Source organism: Physeter macrocephalus, chromosome 11 (genome assembly GCF_002837175.3).
Source record: "Physeter macrocephalus isolate SW-GA chromosome 11, ASM283717v5, whole genome shotgun sequence".
Lineage (NCBI taxonomy): Eukaryota > Metazoa > Chordata > Mammalia > Artiodactyla > Physeteridae > Physeter > Physeter macrocephalus.
In genome coordinates, this window is record NC_041224.1 from 25963337 (window position 1) to 25989512 (window position 26176).

The window sequence follows — 26176 nt, forward strand, 5'->3', positions numbered from 1 at the left end:
TTGGAAATATGAAGAGGGAAACAATTGCAGTTGACCATAATTAGCAGAGGTTTTATTGTGTGAAATTTAATCATTGCATAACATAGGTTAATATTGTATTTAAGCAAAAAAAAGAAAGAAATCTCTTTATCAATGTCTTTGATGGATCAAGGAACCAAGTCTATCCTATAGACCTATCTTTTGATATAGATTTTATCTTCTCAGTTGTGAGGGGATGGTATATGTAATATTTTCTGTCATTCCTTTCCACTTCTGTTTGTGAACAGGAGAACTGGATTTTACTATTTTGTGTTGTTTACTTTTAGAGAGTGAGGAAAGAATTAAGATTTAATCCTGACTGGGATCCTATGACAGTTTTGATGTACTTTTAGAGTACCGCTTTTTGATTATGGAAACTTTGGGATGAAGTGAGCATTTTCTTATTGGAATATAATATTAGAGAGTTTAAAATTTTTCACGTTATTTATATTGATTATATTTACCTTAATAGGAATAGAGTCACTTTTCTCATCAGTTTGAATAATCAGGCAGTTGATAAGTGAAAATGAAGCTGTTATTGTGAAATCTTTGAGTGCTTTCTACTAAAAGTAATATTGCAAGTAGTGGTCTTTGGTTTTGGAGACTTTTCAGCGGGTTACTTTTTTGGTGGTGTGCTTTGAATAAACAAGGATAGTTGCCAGATGAGTTCAAATACAGATTTGGAAAGAAGCAGCTTTGGTTATTTCAGCTCCATTCATATGAAGTTTTGTGAGAATGTTTACCTATCATAGAATGCCAACTCTAGTAAAGATGGTAATATGACTTCATGAACACTAAGAGCATTTTAATTTAAAAAATGCTTACCTTTTTTGGAAATGTAACTAAATTTTGTTCTGCGTTGTAACCTTAGTGGTCTGGTAGCATCACTGTTATAGATGGCAAGTTCTTTGAGGACAAATACAGGGTGTCTTTGATTTTTTTTTTTTTTTTTTTTTTAATGCTGTATGAGGGCCTCTCACTGTTGTGGCCTCCCCCGTCGCGGAGCACAGGCTCTGCACGCGCAGGCTCAGCGGCCATGGCTCACGGGCCTAGCTGCTCCGCGGCATGTGGGATCTTCCCGGACCGGGGCACGAACCTGTATCCCCTGCATCGGCAGGTGGACTCTCAACCACTGCGCCACCAGGGAAGCCCCATGACTTTTGAATCTTGGTGTCTAACATGACTGCCCCCTAAAACTCAGAGCCCTGTGAGTGTGAAGGCAGAGGGAGGGATGGCTTACTAGGCAACCAAGATACGTATCGGAACCACCAACAATTTATCTATAAATTACAGTGGTTATACTTCATTTGCAAGATTTTTAATTGGTTTTTTTCAATATCCACTAGTTCATTTCTCATTTCTGCTCGTTTGTATTTAAAATTTTTTTGGTTCTTTTGTTATTTCTTTATCTCTTCGAAGATCTCTTACATGCTTATTTTAAAGTCTTTTTCAGATCATTTGATGATTTTTTGTCTTGTCTGCAGTGAGTTTATGTTGTGGTTGTTGATATTGTTGGTGTTTTCATCATGTTCTGTAATTCTGCAGGCAAGTTCTGATGGGAGTTTCTTTTTTCTTTTTCGTGTGTGTGTGTGTGTGTGTGTGTGCGTCTCTCTGTCTCTTTGTGATTCCCCCTGCTGGTCTAGCAGATTTGCCGTTGTCTCTGCCTGGCTTTGGAGTTCCCAGATCAGAATCAGGTCTGTGTTAGTCGACCAGAGCCCCGGTCCCATGGTGACGTTGGGGATATCACAGATTCAGTCACTGAGGCAGCTGGCATTAGGTCAGCTGCTTCCTAGGCTGTAGCCTGAGTGCGGTTAGCAGAAGTCGATTTCAGTCTAGTTTCCTGGTTTTGAGCAAAGAGCCTGGCTACTGACCCTCGTAGCCCTTGTGGAGCCCTTGTTACCCCATACGATCAACCCATAGTTAATCCCTGAGGATCAGCTGCCTGCTGCCTTTTCCTGCTTTGGGGCCCAGAGCTCAGCAGATCTCCTGGCTTCAGCGCTGCTCACACTTTGTGTTCCTGTTAGATTTCTGATCTGTGGAGATGTTTAACATGTTTGGGGGCATAGGTATGTCCTTTTGGTCATTTGTCTTCATATTTTATCTGTAATTTCTCTGTGTTCGTTGCGAAGAAAGGGAGCTGCAAAGCATGAACAATGCCATTGGGCGTTTAACCACTGGGATTACAGTGAAGTCCCAAATCCTTACTTCACATTTAAGATTTAAAAATAAATCCGTTTCTGCTTAGTTCCCTGGTTCCTAGAGTTCCTCCCCATCGTCCATGACCACGTCACTCGCTAGGTGAGCCCCGTGGTGCTGCGCCTGCAGAGCACGCTGCCTGCCTCACTCTAGTAGCTGTCGTCCTCCAGTAAAATCAGCGGCCTGTTGACTCTGATCTTCATCTATTCTGTAAACTCCTTGAGGGCAAAGACTTATTCCTAGTGCTAAGTTCCTGGCACTCAATAGATGCTCAGTAAATAGTGCATGGATTTGACTGTTCCTAAGTGACATCCTTACTATGTGGTAACAGTAGCTGCTCCATGTGTTATTATTCTTAGGGTGAAATTTGAGCTGCTCCCATGAAAAGAGTGTGTGTGTAGGATAAAGCATTCCAAGTAGGGGAGCACTGTGAGGAAGGCATGAAGGTTTGACCATACAAGGATGTTACTGCGTAGTTGAACATTCTGGAATATAGAGCTGGGGAGGAGATGAAATCAGGGTCCAGGTCGTGTACATTTCTGGAGGTTTGGACTTCATACTTCAGGGCTTAGGAACTATTGAGGGACTTCAGTTAGGGGAACAACTTAAGATTTTATTCTGGAAAAGTTACTCTGACAAAGAGCCATTTTTGTTAGACGTAAATTAAAAAGATGGGTTACAGGCAGTATTTGCTTTGCCTAGTTTTGTTCTTAGTTTTCAGCCCTTTCCTTGCTCCCTTTGAAATAAACTTTGAGTTTCTTTCTTGCCAACTTGATTTTCTCTAGTGATGGAAATCATTCTCGAGTGGAGAACTGGAACCATAGATTAGGGAGTGTTGTCATGGTCTGTGCCGTGTTGCAGTTTCTATGGGGTTGTAAGTTTTCATAAAGGTGGGAGGGAACTGAGTATATCAGAGTTCCTGTTTTTGTAAAAATTACTGGAGAAGCATGGTACAGGTTAAAAAATAGGAAGACATGTCATTAAAGATAGAATTTCCAAACCTAGATTTGGGTGAGATTGATGGGTAACTAAAATTTTTTTCAGTATTTCTCTAGAGATTACAAGAAAGGTTGGATACTTGTATGTCTGGATGCGTTTAGCTCTGCAGGATTTCCTAACCCTTCCCATGTCATGAACCATGTAGGACATGGTAGTAGTTGTACAGCATGTGAGATAAACTGATGGAGATGTTTGCGACTTGGAGGCTACCAGCTCTGACACCTCAGGCCAGGCCGAGGGATCAATTTCTCTGCACATTCTGACACACGAATTGGGATGCTCCAACTGTAAGACCTAGAGAATTTGTTAAATGCTTTAAGATGTTTTTCAGCTTTTAGTCTCAATTTTTATGTATTCTGTTAAGTTCTGAGTTTTGTCTTGTGGAATATGTGTTCTATGATGCTGCTATGCTGTGCATTTCATTGTGAATTGTTAACTTTATTACAATCTGCAAAAAGCCTTTTTCAGTACTTAAATTGGTCTTAATTTTCTGTAATGCATATTTAGCAATGTTTAGCATTTATCAGATTTGTTAAAGATTTTGTTTTATCAGATGGTGCCAAAGATGCAATAAAGTTGTTTTATTTAAAGTCTGGCTGTCATTTAAAATGGATTTTTTAGATCTTTGATGGAGATTATAAAAGCAAGAGTAGTTTGTGTAAAGAGTAGTGTTTGGGACTTCCCTGGTGGCGCAGTGGTTAATAATCCACCTGCCAATGCAGGGGACACGGGTTCGAGCCCTGGTCCGGGAAGATCCCACGTGCCGCGGACCAACTAAGGCCGTGCGCCACAACTACTGAAGCCCACATGCCTAGAGCCCGTGCTCCGCAACAAGAGAAGCCACTGCGGTGAGAAGCCCACGCACCACAAGGAAGAGTAGCCCCCGCTCACCGCCACTAGAGGAAGACTGCGTGCAGCAACAAAGACCCAACGCAGCCAAAAATAAATAAATAATTTTATTTAAAAAAAAAAAAAAAGAGCAGTGCTTAACAATTTCTAGATGATTATTTTGATGGAATATGTTAAAAAAAAAAAAAAAAAAAGCCCAAAAAGCACCAAAAACCAAAAGTGATAATTTAGGGTACTAATTATTTTTCTTTTCCCAAGTTTTAAGTTAAAAAAAATAAAGCTTATCCAATCTATTGCAATTTTTAATCTTCTGTATTTATTTCACTTTCTTTGGAAAAGTTTTGCTCTGTAAGTAATTATATGAAATGTTTCCTAAGAGAGTCTTTGGATGTTGACCGGGCAATCCAGGAGTGAATCTGTTGTGTGGGAGAGTTTGATCCTGCCCTTTGGCCTAAATAGTGGAGTGAGTTTTTTGAGGTTACTTTGGGATATGAAATATTTCTCTTTTATCTGAGGAAAAAGTAATGGCAGCGAATAATTTGGGATGTGGTGTATTTGTGGCTTTCTAATAAGAGTAGGAGTAAATATCATCATTCGTTGGAGCGGTAGATAAGAGATGATGCTGAAGTGAAGAACACTAACATTTGTTAGAGCAGATAATGTTACAGGTAATTGAGGAGATTACTAAATCCCTGAGTGGTGGAATAAGGATTCTTCTGAGTCTTTTATTAAATAGAAAAAATCATGCAACAAGTAAGATAGGACTTTCCCCAAGTACTGGCTACATCTTTCTGTATAACAATAGCCTATCTAGATGTATATCCTGTTTTATGGAATAGCTGTGTACCTCAGAAGTTGGGCAGAAGTTAAAGAAAAGAAAATTTAAGTTGAATTGCATTTTAAATACTGGCGTGTCTGCATTTAATGAAATCTGGAGAGAAATCCCCTTGAAAAGGACATTAATTTCAGAAAATAGAGTTTGAGTTTTACAATTTTTTCTTGAATTCATTTTATTAGAACTGATGTACTGGTTTGAAAAATTTCATATCTCTTTAACAAAAACTTCTCTAAAAACAAAAACTTCTCTAATATATTCTATATGAAAATATTATAGGTATGACTTTTAGTATTTCTTATTTATCAAAAGACATATAATGGAAAACACAACTTAGTGATATTTGTTATATGGTCTACAACTAATATATCTACATATAATTAACATCAGTTTGTTTTTTTAAAATAGTGTCTGGACAGCTGTATATTATCACTTTTTGCATTTAGTCAAATAGACATTTTCTATTAAGAGAATTTGAGCCTGTCAGTGTATATGATAGATATCATTGTATAGTTGTCTTCTCATTTCCCAGATATGTGAAATTGATGTTAAAAATTTCCTAGCCTCGATCTTTCTCCCTTAAAACTGATCTAAAATGATATTTTGGTGTTACATTTTTTTTTCTTTTTTGGAGATAGACAAGTGATTATGTAATAATTCTTTCTAGCCTCTCTTTAAAGCCTTGGGCTGAAAGGATGAAGAATATAGCGAGAACGTCTTCCCAGTTTCTTTTACCCCAGTCTCCCACTCCCACTTCCAGCACTGAGCCATGGGTAGTTATTTTTTTTTTTTAAAAAGGAAATGTTGTATAGGTTTCTGTCATGATTGTGGTCCAGAAGTTAGGAGGCCAAATGGAACTGAAAACTTCTTATATGAGTTATCTCTTATTTAGCTTCGAAGTTGGTGGTTATTGTATAGGCAGATGGTAGTGGAGTGCTATTTTCCCCCCTAAATTCAGAAGCTGACTTCTGCTCGCATTACCTAGGTACCCCTGGAATTGCAACAGTTTTCTTTCTGCTTACACATTTGGAGCATTCAGGTGTTAAACCTTAAACAGTGGGATGTAAAAAGATTATGGTCAGACACTAACGTACACTCATATACATCTTATATTAAATTGTGGGGCATTTGGAATTGCAATGTCTTTTTAAAAGTACAGTTGCCTGTTTCAGATTCTAGAAGAATGGAACAGAACTGGAATTTATTGGATGCACTGGTAAAAGTTTTCGACACTATATAGTAAAGTACTGTGATCTCCTCACTGGTTAACCTTGTTATATTCTAATAAATGCAAAGTAAGGCAAAATATGTTGGCTTGACTATAACTTAAAAGAAATTTGAAAAGCAAACATGTATTAAGTTTTTATGTAAACCTACAATAGTTGGTCTTTTGTATTTTCCTTAGGTAATAACTTTCTGTTCTTTCCTTCTGTGATATGTAGATATAGATCAAGTAAGTGTATGTTCCAGGAAAGGAGGAACTAGGTATTACCAGTGTTGGAAGAATATTACAAACTTGTTTCTTTGTGACAATTGTGGCACAACAAAATTTGAATTTGATTTTTCAACTTGCTTGAATTTATTGTTTTAACTGCAGTAATACAAGGTTATAGGCCAAATGATTGATTCAGACTGTTAGAATATGATTGCCAAGATATTAATATTTCATTGGCATGCTTTATTATAAAAAAGTTTGTTTCTGGTGATAGAAGTAACCTAGAAGCTATATGAAGGGGGGTTTCCTTACTGCTAACTAAAGAGAAAGCTTCTTTGTACTCTCTTTTGGGTTAGGAAAAATCCTTCTCTGTTGCCATGAAGAATGCACATGGTCTTGGTCCACATTACCACACATGGAGGCAATAGGGCCATTGTGATTAAAAAAAAAAAAAAATCAGCCTTAGACCTTTCATGGAACTTTGTACCTATATGTACCTATGGGTATATGTACTTACATGTACGGGGAACTTTGCCCAGAACTGGAGAAAAACCCCGCCCCAACTTTTTTTTTTTTTTTTTGCGGTACGCGGGCCTCTCACTGTTGTGGCCTCTCCCATTGCGGAGCTAGCCTTTCCACGGCATGTGGGATCTTCCCGGACCGGGGCACGAACCCGTGACCTCTGCATCGGCAGGCGGACTCTCAACCACTGCACCACCAGGGAAGCCCCCCAACTTTTTAGGTACCCAGACTGACTGTTAAAAGGAACTTGGATCTCAAATGATTACTTAGTAGAAGTAACTCTCCACTTAACAAAGGTATACTTAAAAATGTTGACTTGTGTTTTAAAAGTGGAGTCATTATTCTCTTTTCCCCTAAAATGTGATGTAAACAATTTTTAGCTATCAGGTTTTAGTCTAACCTAAAAGCTATGCTTTCCTAGCTCAGCGCTGAGCTGCATTCTGATGGACAATAATAACTTCTAGGTCTACAGAATTTTCCTTCTTAAGTTACTTTTTTCTGTTTAGTGCATATCTGTTCTCAGCAGGTGAAATTCTACCTCTGATATCATGAAATTCTATCCTTCCTTCCCACCCAGTCCAACTTTATTTTTTTCCATGGGATCAGTTCTTTATTTTATTTTTAAATATCTGAATGTTTATTTTAAAAATACACATTATTTATTTTGGAACCATGTGAGAATAGGTTGCATATATCGTGTATTTTGGTGTGTAGTTCTGAAGAATAAGGATACTCTCTTACATGACTGCAGTAAAACTATCAAAAAGATAAATTATGTTTATCTGGTCTACAATCCTTATTTCACTGCTGACAGTTTCCCCAATAATGTCCTTTATGACAATTCTGTCCTTCCAGTGCCGGGTCCAGCTGAGTATCATTCATGCCTTGCGTTTAGTGTGAGGTCTCTTTAGTCTCCTCTAATCTGGAAGGTTCCTCAGATGTTCTTTATCTCATATGATGTGGTGTTTTAGAAGAATACAGACCAGTTCTTTCACAGAGTGTCCCTCAGGTTAGCACTGTCTGAGGCTTCTCTCCCGGGATCCGTCCTGGCATGTGTGACTGACTGGTCTGGGGGCATTCCTTCAGGAAGCCTGTCTGAAAGGGACAGGAGGACTGCGTGGTGATCTCTCCATTTCCTTCCCATTTGGTTCTTTCACAGAAAAATTTCCCATTTCTTCTTTAATTGAAATAGGATTCAAATCTCTTATATAAGAACAGGATTTATTCTGCTTTACTAGTTTCTGTTTTGCTTTTATTGCAAAGGCTTGAGAAAAATGGCAATGAAATATTTTCTAGAATGTGAGATGACCTTGAAAGGAGACATTTGGCTTTTATCAAGAGAAATTCCTTTCCGTATGATTCCTGTTTTGAGTTACGTTGACGAAAATCTCAAGATGCTCTTGAATAAGTACTGTGAAGGTGTAAGGTATAGCACTATTGAATTTAGTTTTTTTTTTAAATAACAATAAAGCAGCTGCAGCTCTTCATATATAAATTGAATTTGCTTCACTAAAGATTAGCCCTTCCCATAACCTGGTGCTTCTTTGTCTTTGTCCTAATAAATTTTCTTTAGCTAAAAATAGAATAGATGAACGCATCAAGACTCTGATTCTCATTGGGTTTTTATCGGTTAGATTTATGGGTTATATTAAATTTAATGTGAAATGTCAGGATACTTACCATCTATAGTTATAATTCTTAAAAGTTTAATAATTGAAAGGTATATTGGAAGCTAGAAAATTGACGGAATATTGCAAAGTATAAGAGATTCAAAACTTGTTTTTAGACAACATTGAGACAGGTGATGCTATAAATTGCTTAAAATGTTTTAACAGTTGTGGTGTTTGAGTCTGATTTTAAAACAGATTTAAGGAAGAGAATGTATGATTTAGAATAAATATTAATAATGTTTTCTTTTTAGTACTAACAGATATTTAGTGAGCACCTCCCTGTGCACTGCTGCTGTGTTGGTCTTTGGGGATATAGACAAGGACAAGGCTATCATGGCCCTGGGCCTCATGGAGCACAGAACTAGTGGGGAAGACAGATACCGCAGCGCTGTTAATGCAAAAAGGGAAGCTGGTGTCTGCAGGAGCCAGGGGACCTCCTTCTGGGAGGGCAGGAAGACTACCCTTAGGAAATCATATTCCAGATGAGGTCTGGCTAAGTGAAGAGGAAGGGGGAGAGGGTTCTAAACAGAAGGAACATGTGTGAAGATCTGGAGTTAAGAGGTTGAGATTAAGATTAAGAAATTAAGGAAAATTTAGCATTGGTAGAAGTAGGTGTTTGGAGGGGATTAAGTTGGTAACTTTAGTTTAAACACCCTACTGTTGCCTCCATTTTATACTTAATTTTACCTAATCTCATCTAAACTAATCTGTTCTCTTCATTTTCTCTAATCCCATTTTGTTGTTGTTGTTTTAAAGTATAACCATAACATTAAAATAAATACATTTGGGAATGGGGGGGGAAAGTCATTGGTAACCCCACTCATTTGCTTTTTTGCATATGGTCCTCTGGTATTGTCCAGATAGTATATATTTTGATATAATTGGGTTGTTGGTGTATATGCAATTTTATATTTGGATTTCTAACATTGAATTGTGTTTAGAGAGTTATCATATTTCCATAATTGTTTTTTATACTTAGAATTCATAATTATATTCCTTAAAGGTAATGATGCATAGTAACTTATTTAACTACTTCCCTATTATTATTTTTTTTGTTATTTATGATGGTTCATTTTTTTAAAAATGATGTTTGCAAAATGAATATCATTGATGACTTTGCCCTATTTCTTAAAAAAAAACAACTATAATTCTTTAGGCTAGATTTATAGTATTGAAATGTTTTTGTAGATTTGTAGTATTGAAATGTTCTTCCTGTCTTTCTTAAAAGACTACATCAGTTTACAGTGACTCTGGTAATTGGTGTACAAGGATATCAGTTTCACCATGACTAGCTCAGTAGGCTCAAAATGACATTATACTGTTGCTTTCAGTTGCATATTTGATTTTTAGACAGGATAACTTTCTAAAAAATTTGTGGTAAATATCCATAATGTAAAAGTTGCCATCTTAACCACTTTTAAGCGTACAGTTCAGTAGCATTAAGCGTATTCACATTGTTGTGCAGCCAATCTCCGGAACTCTTTTTACCTTGCAAAACTGAAACTCCGCATTCATTAAACAACTTCATATTCCCCTCCCCACATCCTTTGGCAACCACCATTCTACCTTCTGTCTCTGTGAATATGACTGCTCTGGGTACCTCATATAAGGGGGAGCATATAGTATTTGTCTTTTTGTGACTGGCTTATTTCATTTAGCATAATGTCCTCAAAGTTCAGACATGTTGTAGCATATATCAGAATTTCCTTACCTTTTAAGGCTGAATGATACTCTACTATATGGATTACATTTTGTTTATTCATTCGTCTGTTGATGGACCTTGGTTTGTGTCCTCCTTTTGGCTATTGTGAATAATGCTGCTATGAACCTAGGTGTACAAATATCTCTTTGAGATCCTGCTTTCTGTTCTTTTGAGTATATACTCAGAAATGGAACTGCTGGATCATATGGCAATTCTATGTTTAATTTTTTGAGGAACTGCCATACTGCTTTTCACAGTGGCCATGCCATTTTGCATTGTTCTAGAGTTCCAATTTCTCCACATCCTTGTCAACACTTGTTATTTTCTATTTTTGGATAGCAGCCATCCTAATGGGTGTTCAGGAGGTATAGCATTGTTAGGATATCTTTTTTCATGTGCTCACTATTTACATTTTCTGTTGCATCATATCCTTCTAAAATAGTCTTTTCTTCCAACATGCTTATTGAAAAATCACAGATTTTTAACCTTGGATGATGCTTTTTTGTCTCTCCAAAAATTTATTATGAAACTATAGTTTTTATATGTTTATTGGAACATGGGTAATTTTGTGATGGTCAGAGGAGAGAGAATGCGCAGTATACAGAAAAGGCAGAGGTGGAAAAAGGTTTCAGAAAGGGAGGAAGAGCAGAGAATGATAGGTACCATGGATCAGTTTTGCTCAATGTATTGTTCTGTCAAGGACTCTCTTAAAGGTCTTCCTTCCCTGTTGTGGTTAATGTGTTACGGTGATTACAGATTTTATATTGAGGAAACTCTGGAAAGATCTTTCTGAATGTTGAAGAGACTGCTGTGTTTATGTACACGAGCACTTTTATGAACTCTATAGAAATCCCTATGTCTTTATGTTTGTATGTTGTGTGTGTGTGTGTGTATATATATATACCCCCACATAGGACTATTTGATCTTAAATGTGATGTTCTAATGAATTATGATTTATTCCAAATTGAGTTATGATTTATTTTAAGAGATAAACATATACTTAAATGATTTTTATTAATATGTGTTTTTTAATGGTAATGAATTTTTTAAAACTAATTATGTTATTTCATAGCTTTGTTAGAATCTGGAGTAGGTCAGATTGCCTGGATACTGTGTTTTCTTTGAATTCTTGATCTTGAAAATAAAGTCATATTTAAATTTCCTTATTATGACTAGAAAGTCTCTTTTCCTTCCATATCTGTGTATTCATCTGCATGTAGCTTGGGAAAGTCAAAAGAGAGGTCATTTCTGCACAAAGGAAAGCTTACTTTAAAAATTAAAAATGTGGTAATTCAGAAATTGGAATATGTTCAGTTATAATGTACTACGTATGGCCTTTAATTCACACCGTTTTTCCACTTAAGGGCACATGCTCCAGTCATCCAGGGCTTCCTCGCAGTAGTCATCTCAGTTGTAATTCAGTAATGAAATGTGTAATTATGTGTTTAATGCCAGTTTCTCTGGAAGAATGAAAGGAGGTTGATCACACCCCTGTAACAACCAGCAACTGGCATTGTATCTACTAGGTACCTGCTAGGTATTGTACATACATACTAGATGCGTAATATATTTTGTATGGATGAACAAGATTTTATTGCCTTTAACATGCACTTACGGTGTACAATCAGTACATTAAGAATTTGTGAAGGTGTATTGGGATAACGTGTTTGTATTTCCCTTGCTTGTAAAGCATATTTTGTACATATTTATGACAGTTTCCACTGAGCTACACAGTTGAGCAGTTTCTTGGTTGCTTTTTATAAGTAAAATGAATTGCCCTTTGGTAAAATATTTTTAAAAACTGGTTTTGAAAGAATTGCTAACTTAATTACATTAATACAGATACTTTGTTCATAAACAGGTACTGTATCTAATATACTTGGAGATTATGTAAAAGAAGGATAATATCGACATCCATAAACACATATTCTGTGGCTCTTTCCACATCCTACAATTTCAGGACATTTACCTTCATATCTTCTTTGTTTTGTTTTACTTTTTTTCTATGAAAATCTGTGAAGATAGTTGATGAGCTTTTGATAATGTTAATTTTTAAATACCCAGTGTGAATTATTAGGAACACTATTTGGACAGAAAACAGTATAGATTTTTAGGTATAGAAAAAATGTAAAACTTTTATTTTTTATAAACAATATATGTTGTATTTTCTATTGATGAGTTTGTAGAGATTGATTTTCAAAATTCTAGAACAAAGTGATTATATTTCAGCCTTACAATTAAAGTAGAATGACAAAGAAGTGAAGTATATTAACTGGTTTATTAACCCAAGAGGAAACCAGTTGGAAGTGGTTTATAGCTTAATATTCAATAGTGTTTTTCTATCTGCAGGCCGACTGACATCTTGAATATTAACAGATTATTTTTGTCACAAGAAGTGTGGCCTCGGGCTTCCCTGGTGGCGCAGTGGTTGCGCGTCCGCCTGCCGATGCAGGGGAACCGGGTTCGCCCCCCGGTCTGGGAGGATCCCACATGCCGCGGAGCGGCTGGGCCCGTGAGCCATGGCCGCTGAGCCTGCGCGTCCGGAGCCTGTGCTCCGCGATGGGAGAGGCCACAGCAGAGGGAGGCCCGCATACCACAAAAAAAAAAAAAAAAAAAAAAAAGAAGTGTGGCCTCTCACATTTTTTCTTCTCATTTATCTACATGTTCTGAAAAAAGAATGACAGTAGTTTAATTCTGAAATATATTTCCAGGAAAACCAAAGAAGTTTTCTGAAAATTCTGAATCATTGCCAAGAGTGAAAAGATGCTGGGTTGTTATTCATTTGATCAATAAATTTTGTGGACAGAGCACAGTGCAAATATCCTGGTCTGTGTTTATTTTATGAAAGAGATGATGAAATATTCAGAAGTGTGAAAACACATATCAATTCCAAAAGAGTATGCATACTGTTGTCTCATTTTTGTAAAATCAGCAAGCAAAAAGTACATGAAAAGTCTAAAAGGTTGTCGGTAGTGCTTATCTCTGTATAATGGGCCTAAGAGAGATTTTTATTTTCTTTTGGCTTATTTTTGGATATTTTTTTTTCTACAGTGAACATGCATTCTTTTTGTAAAGAGAAAAACTATTAAAGATGTAAATTGAAAAAAGAAGCAAGCAGAAACCTTGTTAAATTAATTTGCAGTTCTTTAAGATTCTAAGGAGTTGGTTTGAAGTATCTATAACACTATTTTTATGGATAGTAATATAATTCTGCTTTAGAATACATGGATTTCTTGTACTTCTTTTCGCTTAGGGCCAAGAAAGATGCCCCAGTGAACTTTTTCATGGTTTTATTAAATGAATGCGGGAAAGAATACAAATGAGATCAAATTCAATCTTGTTCTTTCTCTCTTCCTGTTTCTTTTCTTTTTTCTTCTTCTTCTTCTTTTTTTTTTTTTTTTGGTGAGTGAGGAATGGTGGGAAAAGATTTCTTTCCTCTGCTGAGCTGTTTTTTCTTTACATCATTTGTCATACAGTTCCTGTTCTTGAGCCCTTTTCATCTGAAAGAAGTTGATTTTTGCCTTGTATTCTCCTTTGGAGAAAGGAAAATGGCACAAATTGAAATATCCAAATAGGAGTAGAGAGTGCTGTATTTCCAGCCTGCTGCATTTCTCTCTTTGTCATGTCTTTCTTGTTCTCTCACGGGTTTTCTCCCTTGTGTCTGCTCTGGGAATGCTGGATTTGGAAGTGATGGGAAGGAAAAGTAAATCAGCAGTTTTGGGGCTTAGCCAAAAGTTAGTGGTTTGCGGGGTGGCTCTATATAACAAATACAAATGTAGGAAACAAGATTGAGGTAAGAATTTTTCTGTTAAAAAAAGAAGTAGCTCACAACTGTTTGCAGGCAGCCCATTGCAAGGGCAACTATAATAATATTCCTTGTCCTCCAGGCCACATGGATCTCTCATGTACGTAGGCAATTAGGATTTTTGTTTTAAGCACGCTCTCTCGTTAAACTCTATACTCTTTGGATTTATCTTTGTATTAAAGTCTGAAGAGTGGGATATAGATTGAATATATATTAAATATAGATTTCCTTTGTAATTTTTTATAAAGACTATTATTTTCAGAACAGTTTTAGGTTTACAGAAAAATTGAACGGAAAGTACCAAGAGTTCCCTCATACCCCTGTTATTAACACCTTACACCAGTGTGGTACATTTACTGCAATTGATGAGCCAATATTGAAGCATTATTGTTAACTAAAGTCCATAGTTTACATTAGGGTTCACTCATTGAGTCATATGTTCTATGAGTTTTGCCAAATGTATAATGACATGTATCTGTCATTACGATACCATACAGAGTAGTTTTCACTGCCCTAAAAATCCACATATTCATTCTTCTCTCCTTCTTCCCAAATTCCTGACAACTACTGATCATTTTATTGTCTCCATAGTTTTGCCTTTTCCAGAATGTCATGTGGTTGGAATCATATACTATGCAACTTATTTCAGACTGACTTCTTTCACTTAGCAATATGCATTTAAGATTCCTCCATGTATTTTTGTGTTGGATAGCTCATATCCTTTTATTGCTGAGTAATATTCCATTGCCTGGATGTAGCACAGTTTGTTTATCCAGAATTCACCTACTGAAGAACGTCTTGGTTGCTTCCAAGTTTTGGCAATTATAAAGGTTTTTGTGTGGACATACGTTTTCAACTCATTTGGGTAAATACCAGGGAGCACAATTGGTAGATCATATTAGTATATTGTATTAGTATATTTAGTTTTGTAAGAAACCAGCGAATTGTGTTCCAAAGTGGCTGCACCATTTCGCATTCCCATCAGCAATAGATGAGAGTTCCTGTTGCTGCACATCCTTGTCAGCATTTGATGTTGTCGGTGTATTGGATTTTAGCCATTCAGAGAGATGTGCAGTGGTATCTGATTGTCTTAGTTTAAAATTCCCTAATGACATAGGATGTTGAGCCTCTGTTCGTATACTTATTTGTTTTCTATATATATCTTTTTTTGTGACATGATACAGATTTTTAAAAAACCGAAATGTAATTCCCTTTAAAAAAAAAAGTACTGATAGTATAATGTGTTCTCTGTAGAAAAGTATAGCAAAAGGAGACAGTAAATATTTATAATGCCACCATTCAGAGGAAAAATCGTTGGTAACATTTTGATAGTTTCCTTCATTCACCCATCTCTCTCTTTCCCCTCGTATATGTATAAATAAATGGCAATAGGGCATTCATTAACATTTTGTACTTTTCATGTTTACGTATCCACATATAGTTAGCTTTTCCTGTGTCATTCTTCTAGAATAGTGGTGGGATCTTCCCGGACCGGGGCATGAACCCGTGTCCCCTGCATCGGCAGGAGGACTCTCAACCACTGCGCCACCAGGGAAGCCCAAGAATAGTGGTTCTTAACTTTGGCTGAATGTTAGGATCGTTTGGGGGAGCTTTTAAAATTTATGGTGTTCAGGCTGCACCCTAGGACAGTGAAGTCAAAATCTCTGTGGATAGACCCAGGCATCATACTTTAAAATATTTCCCAGGTAACTTCAGTGTGTATTGAAGATTGAGAACCACTGGTCTAGAATGTAATATAATTACTTTTAAGAAAAAATATAATTCCCCAAACATCACATAAAATATGATGCCCTTTTTATAAAGTTCAGAACAACCAAATAGCAACACAAGGATTGTGTGTGTGTGTGTGTGTGTGTGTGTGTGTGTTTAATAAAATATAGATAGGCATAAAGGAAATCGATGGAATGATAACTACTGGATTCAGGATGATTCTTACTTTGGGGTGAAAGCAGGGGGCTGAGTTGGTGTTTGGGGGCACCATAGGTTAAATGTAGATTATTGTTAACGTCCTAGTTTTTGTCTGGGTGGTTGCTTTGTGGCGTTCATTAAATTATTGAAAATGATTAAATAATTAAGTGGATAAGTAAAACTGGGCCATGCATGGACCAATGATAAGAGCTAAGGACTATGATTAAACCAATTCTTTGTGCCAGAGGCCCAATGAGGAAAAGTATTAAGTAGATGAAAACTGTTACATCTCTCTTGTAAGTGTATACAGTAGGGTTTACATATCACAGTGGTTTGATACCCAGTGTCATCCATCTAAAAAAAGGAACAGGCTATTCCTTAGTAGCTAGAGATTTTACATACTTTCCTTTTTTTCTGAAATTATACATTCATTCCACTTTCCTCCCAGAGTTTTATCCTAATGCAGTTGGTCAAAAACAACAAACGTAATAAATTTTGATATGCACTATAAACAAATACTTTATTAGAAACTCATGTATCTTAATCAGTTGGATGGGCTGATGTTACTTCTTGTGCCTTGATCAAAGGAACTGCTGAATTTTCTGTGTCCCCCACCTAACATGTTTTTACCGTTTGGAGCTCTGCACCGTAGTAAGATGGGTGAGGGTTGGCCTTTTTCTCGCAAAATAGGAGAAAGGAGATTGTGTAAAGGGGTAGGAGTGGAGGACCACTGCTTCATGCATCTCCTCCAGCAGGTCAGTTTTAGTGGCGAAATTAATTCTTTTAAGCCTAACCATGCCAGAGTAAGCCCAAACTTGCCTTACAGGAGGGTTCAGAATGATCTCTGGGGTGAAGGAAGCAAGTATGAGAATGCACATGCAAGTTAGGTAAATGTGTACATACCTACACAGAGCTAACTGAAACACAGCCTATATACAAATGTGTAATTCTTCTTATATTATTTATCTCCTCATCATTTTAAATTACTGTTTTGTGTGATTTAAACATATATAAATACGAACACATACATATCTTTTTTAAACAAAAAATAATGCATATATTGGGATATGTAGTCAGAATTTAACTTATTTTGAAATCATTTCAGACTTAGGAAAATGTTGCAAGAGTAACATAAACAATTCTCATCTTCTCTTACCTGGATTTCCCAAATGTTAACATTTTACCACATTTGCTTTCTCATTCTAATAAATATTATTTTTGCCCCATCAGGGAGTAAATTAATGTATTGATATTTACCCTTAAGTACTTCAGGGTGTATTTCCTAACATCCAGGATATTCTGTTACATAACTGCCATGGAATGGTCATAGGAAATTAATATTGATGATCTATAGATTGTATTCAAATTTTGCCAGTTGTCTCAAAATGTCATATATTTTCCTTTATCCCTTTCTCGTCCGGTATCTAATCCGGAGTCGTGTGTTCCATTTAGTTATCCCGACTCTTTACTCTCCTCTAGTCTGTAACTGTTCCTCAGTCTGTCTAGACAGTATTTCGTGATCTTGACATTTTAGAGTACAGCTCAGTTCCATATATTAGAATATATGCTCAGATATTTTTACTGATGTAATGTGTGATAAAAACATGAGAAGCAAATGAGAGAAACAAGAAAAAACTATTGGTAGGTTAGCAGAAGTTAAGGGCTAACAGTGGTGAACCAGTGTGTTCAAACTGATCATTATATGATTTTCATTTTCAAAACCAATACTGATATCAGTGAGAATAGGGAGTTATGATAATTGAAATTTATGGAAACGTGAATACAGATATTCCTCTCTTCACTGATCAGATGTGGAAGATAGAGTTGACTGAAAGGATGGTGTCCTGCATATCCCCTTCCTTGCATGGAAAGAGAAAAATTATGAGAGAAAGCAAAGCTACCAGAAAGTACTTTTCACAAACATCATTTCTTTCCCAGAAAAGTGGAAGTAATTTCTCAGGAGCTGGACATGCAAAGAACTGGAAAATAAAGCCAGTAGATACTTAATACCTGTTTCATGTTCAGAACTGCCCTAGGAAATGGGGCAAGGGCTAGAAAGAATTAGGGGAACTTGATTTGAAGGGTTTGACTTAAATGTTGATTTGTCTATTTCAGGTCTTCAAAGGGATTCATTGAAAAACACAGTTTTGATTTGAGGTTTAAAACTTGGTCTTTGACCCATCTGAACTCTTGATTTGGTTTGCAAGTACAAACAAGCTCTTTAAAGATAATAGGTAGTTAGGATAATTGCTGTGTTTTGTCTTCCATTTGCAAATATTTTCTCACCATCATGGATTTGTAGCACGTATGTCTTCAATTAACACCCATATGGAGAATACATTATGGACAGATATATATGCGCACGTTATAGCACCTCTTCTTTGAAGAGCTGACAACTTTACCCTGTATTTCAAAACTGTACATTTTTACAGAAGAGACTTGGTGTCATAGAAGGCAGAAGCCTTTGGGTTTTGGATCCTGTGTTTTACTTCCAACCATAGTTGATTCACCGTGTACCTCAGTTGTCCAATTGAAAAATGGGAAAATAACAAGCAAGCCTTTAACTGTGTGGAGGCAAAGGAACTGCCTTTGATTTGCTCTGGGATCTATTATTTTATGATACATTAAGAATATCAGTAAATGGGAAGGAAAGAAAACTAGGAAAGTCAGCAGTACAGTAAGAGGAGCAATTTGCTGGTGAAGAATCACTTTAGTAAATATAACATTTGACAATGAGAACCTGAAGCTCATTTTTCTCTTTTAATTAACTCTAGGTTTACTTTGAAAAGGGCTACTATGTGCTAAATAGAACACATGACAAATGTATTAAATATTAATTCAGCATGGTTGCAGCTTGGCTGTTAAAAACCATATGGTTATACTTGATTTTCTCATCTTCTCTTACCTGGATTTCCCAAATGTTAACATTTTACCACATTTGCTTTCTCATTCTAATAAATATTATTTTTGCCCCATCAGGGAGTAAATTAATGTATTGATATTTACCCTTAAGTACTTCAGGGTGTATTTCCTAACATCCAGGATATTCTGTTACATAACTGCCATGGAATGGTCATAGGAAATTAATATTGATGATCTATAGATTGTATTCAAATTTTGCCAGTTGTCTCAAAATGTCATATATTTTCCTTTATCCCTTTCTCGTCCGGTATCTAATCCGGAATCGTGTGTTCCATTTAGTTATCCCGACTCTTTACTCTCCTCTAGTCTGTAACTGTTCCTCAGTCTGTCTAGACAGTATTTCGTGATCTTGACATTTTAGAGTACAGCTCAGTTCCATATATTAGAATATATGCTCAGATATTTTTACTGATGTAATGTGTGATAAAAACATGAGAAGCAAATGAGAGAAACAAGAAAAAACTATTGGTAGGTTAGCAGAAGTTAAGGGCTAACAGTGGTGAACCAGTGTGTTCAAACTGATCATTATATGATTTTCATTTTCAAAACCAATACTGATATCAGTGAGAATAGGGAGTTATGATAATTGAAATTTATGGAAACGTGAATACAGATATTCCTCTCTTCACTGATCAGATGTGGAAGATAGAGTTGACTGAAAGGATGGTGTCCTGCATATCCCCTTCCTTGCATGGAAAGAGAAAAATTATGAGAGAAAGCAAAGCTACCAGAAAGTACTTTTCACAAACATCATTTCTTTCCCAGAAAAGTGGAAGTAATTTCTCGGGAGCTGGACATGCAAAGAACTGGAAAATAAAGCCAGTAGATACTTAATACCTGTTTCATGTTCAGAACTGCCCTAGGAAATGGGGCAAGGGCTAGAAAGAATTAGGGGAACTTGATTTGAAGGGTTTGACTTAAATGTTGATTTGTCTATTTCAGGTCTTCAAAGGGATTCATTGAAAAACACAGTTTTGATTTGAGGTTTAAAACTTGGTCTTTGACCCATCTGAACTCTTGATTTGGTTTGCAAGTACAAACAAGCTCTTTAAAGATAATAGGTAGTTAGGATAATTGCTGTGTTTTGTCTTCCATTTGCAAATATTTTCTCACCATCATGGATTTGTAGCACGTATGTCTTCAATTAACACCCATATGGAGAATACATTATGGACAGATATATATGCGCACGTTATAGCACCTCTTCTTTGAAGAGCTGACAACTTTACCCTGTATTTCAAAACTGTACATTTTTACAGAAGAGACTTGGTGTCATAGAAGGCAGAAGCCTTTGGGTTTTGGATCCTGTGTTTTACTTCCAACCATAGTTGATTCACCGTGTACCTCAGTTGTCCAATTGAAAAATGGGAAAATAACAAGCAAGCCTTTAACTGTGTGGAGGCAAAGGAACTGCCTTTGATTTGCTCTGGGATTCAATATTTTATGATACATTAAGAATATCAGTAAATGGGAAGGAAAGAAAACTAGGAAAGTCAGCAGTACAGTAAGAGGAGCAATTTGCTGGTGAAGAATCACTTTAGTAAATATAACATTTGACAATGAGAACCTGAAGCTCATTTTTCTCTTTTAATTAACTCTAGGTTTACTTTGAAAAGGGCTACTATGTGCTAAATAGAACACATGACAAATGTATTAAATATTAATTCAGCATGGTTGCAGCTTGGCTGTTAAAAACCATATGGTTATACTTGATTTGAAAGTCTCTGGTCCACGCCTCTGATGGTGAGACCAATGCATTTACAGCCCTTCTGGGGATTTCCAGTGTGCGGCAGGACCGAGACCTCTCTTCAGGGGCTAGAACCTCAGGGGCATGTGTGAGGAGGAGGGCAGGGAATCCTTAGGATATTTTTTGAGGTACCATTTCTTCTGTGCAGATCTGGGAGCTTGGAGTTAGCAAGATAAAGTATTTTTATCCACATTTTATTTTCTGTGTTTCAGATATGAGATTTTTGAGAAATTGGAAAAAAGTATCAAGGCTTTGACAGTGCAGGGTATTTTGGTTGACTGCTTCTGAGTGTGTTTTTAAAAACTTGCACACAGCATCTGCAATCCACTATATGAGAATTTATAGCGTAGCACTTTATTTTTCCTGTCGTGACTTTTGTCAGAAAATGTTTTCGCTGTGCTTAGTGCTTTAACAGACGATTACTCATGTTTTGTTTTGCTTTGTTTATAACTTATTAATGCTCTGCAAAGTCATGCATTTTGGACTTTGAGGACGGTGGTTTTCATATGTGCAAAAATCACTTTGAATCCATCATTTCAAGAAGATGCAGCCCATCCTTTTGTTGTTTCTTATTAACTGCTTCAGAGCCTTCAGGGAGAGCTAAGCAGAGCATGTACTTCTCTGGAGTTGAACTGTGCTTGTGCCTGAGCTTCCTGAAAGCAGAGATGCAGTGAGCTCGCGGTGATGAAACCTGTTGGATTCCTGGAGGAAGCAGCTGGAGCCTTTGGCTTGTTAACTAGCAATGATTCAAGTCTTGCAGATTGTAAAGGAGCTGGTGACACCATCCAGGCAAAAAGCAGCCAGAGTGAAGGAAGGTAGGAACAGCATCAGGATGAACAATCAGAGCACTTTAAGGCACTTAGAGATTTTTACGAATATCGACCTAAAGAGCAGCTGTAAAAAAGGAGTTTGAGTTATCCTGTGTGCTTTTGCTCTTCTGATATGTATTACGGTATCTGAGGAGGATCAGGTAATGACATAATTGTGAACATGCCTCATTATTACTGTTTTTAAACCACAAATTAGAAGCATTTCATTTTATTACAAGGTACGAAGAATGAGGAGAGGTTATGACATGTCTGCTGCGGCAGTACTTTTCATGCTGTAAGGATCCTCTCGCATTATTTATTTTGGAGGTAGAAGAATAGTCTATATAATCCTCTTCTCTTTTAACTTTAAAATATAAATGTTCACGGCAGAAATCAGAAGAGAACAAGCTAGGATTCTGCCTATAGCAGAGCAAAAGAATTAGATGGTTCTTATTTATGTGAATAAGTGATAAATAATAGTAATAAATATGAATTTAGTCAGAGAAGGTAGATTTTATTGCCTTTTTCAGTGAATAATTGCTTTTTTCTGTCCATGATATATGCTTAATCAGCACTGTTTATATTTAAAATAGTCCTATATTTATAGCCTGTGACAGTTTGCGATATGCTGGAATACATTTTCAAAATCTTTTTAATTGCATGCCTGACTTACAGATCTTAAAACGAACTAATGCAAATACATCTTTGAAGAAATACTTGTATATTTTCTTTTTAAGCATTTGAAATAGTAAATCTCCTAAATAACAGTTAGGAATTAATTTAAGAAATGTAGGCCATCAGCTAAGTTTATAATACTGACAATTTCACTAATTTAATCTAGGGTTTAAAATCAGTCAGTTGATAAATTTATATACCAGACTTTTCATATGAAAGATATAGCATTCTGTCTTTATATGATTAGCATAAGCATACCTCAGATGATATAAAATATATAGTACTTTGGATTTTTTAAAAAACTTGCTATGATCTGTGTTTAAAGTGAAGCTTATGAGATTCCTCAAGTCCTATGTAAAATGATTTAGGGTAATGGTATTAAATAATATTGTAACATGTATACGGAATATTACAGCTGAAAGAAACCTTAGAAATCTTGTTGTCTGTTCTGATTTTATGGAAGAACATGGTATTTAAATGGACAAAAATGCATCTCACAAAGCAAAGAAACTATTGTCATTTACCTTTGAAAATGTGTTAGTCTTATTCAGGATATTTTACAATTATTTACCTCCTGTTTTCTCCTTCACTTTCTTCTGAAACAAAAGATTGTTTCTATCTCTGAATAGCAGGATTCTAACAATTAGGCATTTTTTAAAAAGCTTTTCGCTTTTACTATTTCAAGAGAATATAAATCAGTTAATTTAATCCCAATCTGTTTGAAAATGTCAGATTCATACAGTTTGACCTTTACAGACATTCCGAATTTTTTTTTTATTGGAATGTTTTTTCTAGTTTATATGTTTTCAGTCATAATCATAGTTACTTGGAATATACCTGGGGAAAGAATAATAATATTCTTCTTGCCTTTCATAATGCTTACACACACACGTAAATAATGTAATCATATTGACAGGAAATGCCATATGAATATAGGAAAAATAGTACTAAAAGATACTAACTAATGTAGTAGAATGGTTTTTGCTCTTAGATTTTTTCCCCTATATTTCAGACAGAATTTTCCATGACCAGGTAAAACAGAGGCAGTTTATACATAGACATTTTTCTTAGAAGCTTGTTTTTTTCAAACCCATTCTCATGGTGTTTTTAATCATTTAGCAAACATATTTACTATTAGTTTTGTCTTTTTGCAAAGTAATGTTATATTTTACCAATTTTTAACATTGATAAACTGCTTGAGAAAGGTAAAGTCCTACAGACAAGTATAAAACAATGGCCCATAGGAAGAGAGTTTTTAACTCAATTATTTAAAATATAGTATGAATTTGGATGGCTGCAGAGAGAGCAACATTTCAAAGTATTGTATTCACATTAGTATTAGTAAATAGTATGGAAAAATTGATTTGTGAGGGGAAGTATCAAAATTGAGGATGAAATAATTATGATAAATGGTTTGAGAAGTTTTCATCAGTTTTCCTTGGTATGAGATAGTAAACAAACTTAATATATTTTGAGTAAGATCCAAGGATATGGCTAAGAATTATTTTGGGGAAAGAGAGAAATTATGGAATATTCATGAATATTTTCTCTAAAATTTTCAAAATATTTGCCAAATCATTGCTTTATCACTTAGTAGAAACATTAATCAAGTATCCCAACCTTCCAGAACTTAGTGAGATACAGTGCTAAGAGTTTATGCTAATGCTCTTCAAGGAACTTAGAATTTTGCAACAGTTAGCACTATAAGAAAGGGAGAGAACTAGTAACACTATTTGGAGGATAATTTTTGTGGATCCACACTCTATTCTGCTGATGCTGTGGTAACTGCTGGAAGTGATTGACGTTTGTGAGTAGTTGAAGTGGATAGGAAGAGATACTTTGTAGTACAGCCTTGGAAGGCTAGGCAAAGGATAACTGGTCTTTGGAAAAGTCATGGGATGGAGGGTCAAATATGCATGTATATGTATTCATTCATTTGTTCATTCTCTCATTTGTTCACCTTTATCAGGTGTCCACTATTTGGAAGACACTTTGCTAATCACTGGGGATACAAAATAAGATATGATCTCTGCCCATACCTGGGATATAGTAGATCCCAGCTATTTACTGAGTGAAGGAATGAATGGAAGAATATACATTTGTTCATACAGTCTAGTCTAAGAGGTGTTTGTATAGACAGGGCAGTATAGTGAGTTGTTTGTTTTGCCATGAGGTCATCATGTGCAGTGTTAAAGCAACTTAGTCTTGTGGACTAGGGAAAGGAATGGGATAAGTGATTCTGTGCTAAATGGAAAAATAAACTGTAACAGTTTTCGTCTTGAATGACCTGGTTAGCCTGCATCTCCAGGGCCAAGTTTGACTAGATTGGGAAGGAACCACCTCACTGAGTAGACCAGAGGTAAAACCCTACCGTCTATTCAGATGTACATAAGGCACAAATGTAATCTTCGTAACTTTGTATTAGTAAGAAGCCTGGTTTTCTCCTTTAAAGGCCTCGTGTTTATTTGGACAAAAATGTTTTGAAAATATGACATGTTTCTCTATCTGGCTAAATAGAAGTATGCTAAATATAAATTAATCGTTTCTTAATGATTCAAGTTCTTTATTGAAACAATTCTTTTGTAGGTTACAAAACCTGATGACCATGTTTATCAAGATTATTTTTAAAATAAGAGTAGATTTAGAATGAAGCCCTGAAAGTCTGTCCTGTTAGTAAAACATATGAGCTGAGCTTTGGCATCTGTCCTAACCTTTTCATTCCCACTTTCATGCCTTAGCACCTCTCCTCTAGATTATTATAATAGCCTCCTCATTTATTTTATTTGATAAACATGCATTGAACACTTAGTGCATCTTAGATGAAAGGGTACAGAGATGTATCCTTAAGGAACTCATATGGGGGTGGTAAGAGACAAAAGTCAATGATTACAATAGTATGAGAGGTGTTGTAGTAGACGAGGTGTCGTGGGAACCCAAAGGGGGAACTGGCCCTGATTTGGTAATTAGGAGAGTGAAGGGATTAAACTCTTTGGTGAAGTGACAGATGCCCTCATTTGAGCTAAGCATCAAAGGATGCATAAAAGCTAGGGGGAAAACAAAGAGAGTGTATAAGCATCTCAAGCAAAATAAATAGTGGAGGAGAGCTCAGGTGCCAAACATGTGGAGAAGTTTGGAAATATTCTTAAGGTGATAGTGGGAGGTGAGAAGACTGGTCAGTGGTATGTGGTCATTTAACTCTCTATTCCATCCTTCCATTGCTGTCTGAGATCATTTTGTGAAATAATTTGCCATAAAACCTGGAATTGGGACTTCACCTATATTTCTAGCTGTGATGATCACTAACTAGATCTCCCCATGCACCCTCTATGCCAGCGACACCAGAATGCTTGCTGTTTCCCAGATGTGCTGCTCCATCAGGATGGCAAGTCCTTCCCTTCCTTCTCCAGTGACTATAGTCCTTACAGATCAGCCTCCAAGGCTCAAATGCCACCCCCACCAAAAAGCATTCCCTGATCTTTTTCTCCTCTTGCCCTTTTAGGTCAGAATTAATCATTCCTTTCTTTGTATTCTCTTAGTATTTTGCTTTTGCCTCTATTACTACACGTTTAAAATTCTACTGTACCTTATGATTATTAAATTGACCAGTAAATGTTAATTGAAATAATGTTTTGGCTTACTGAACATTTTTGTTTCCATACTGTTTTTTAGCTGTGTTTTAGATAGTTGAGATTGTCATAAACTGATCGTTAGATAAGTGAAATATTATAGCTAATAACCTAACAATGGACAGAAAAATGTGTGATTCCCCTTTAAGATATTTTGTAATGGTTTGATAGAAAATGGCTTTCAGCTTATGTTTAAACTATACCCATATTTTGCTTCATGTTGACTGTTTAAGCTTGAGAAACCGAAGTCGTAGCATCTAGTGTACTTTATTTAGTTGTTTGACTTACTGCTAGACTTCTTGGTTTATTACTCACGGTCAAAGCAATCCTCAGTAGTATGGTATCCAATGTGGTTTAAAAAAAAGTGTCTTTTTGGGCTTCCCTGGTGGCGCAGTGGTTGAGAGTCCGCCTGCCGATGCAGGGGACACGGGTTCGT

At 36.1% G+C, this 26176-nt stretch overlaps 1 protein-coding gene across 8 annotated transcripts in view; it reads left to right on the forward strand.

Moving 5' to 3' along the window:
• USP6NL (USP6 N-terminal like) overlaps positions 1 to 26176 on the forward strand; it is a 217589-nt gene that overhangs the window by 64567 nt on the left and 126846 nt on the right. The window lies entirely within an intron of this gene.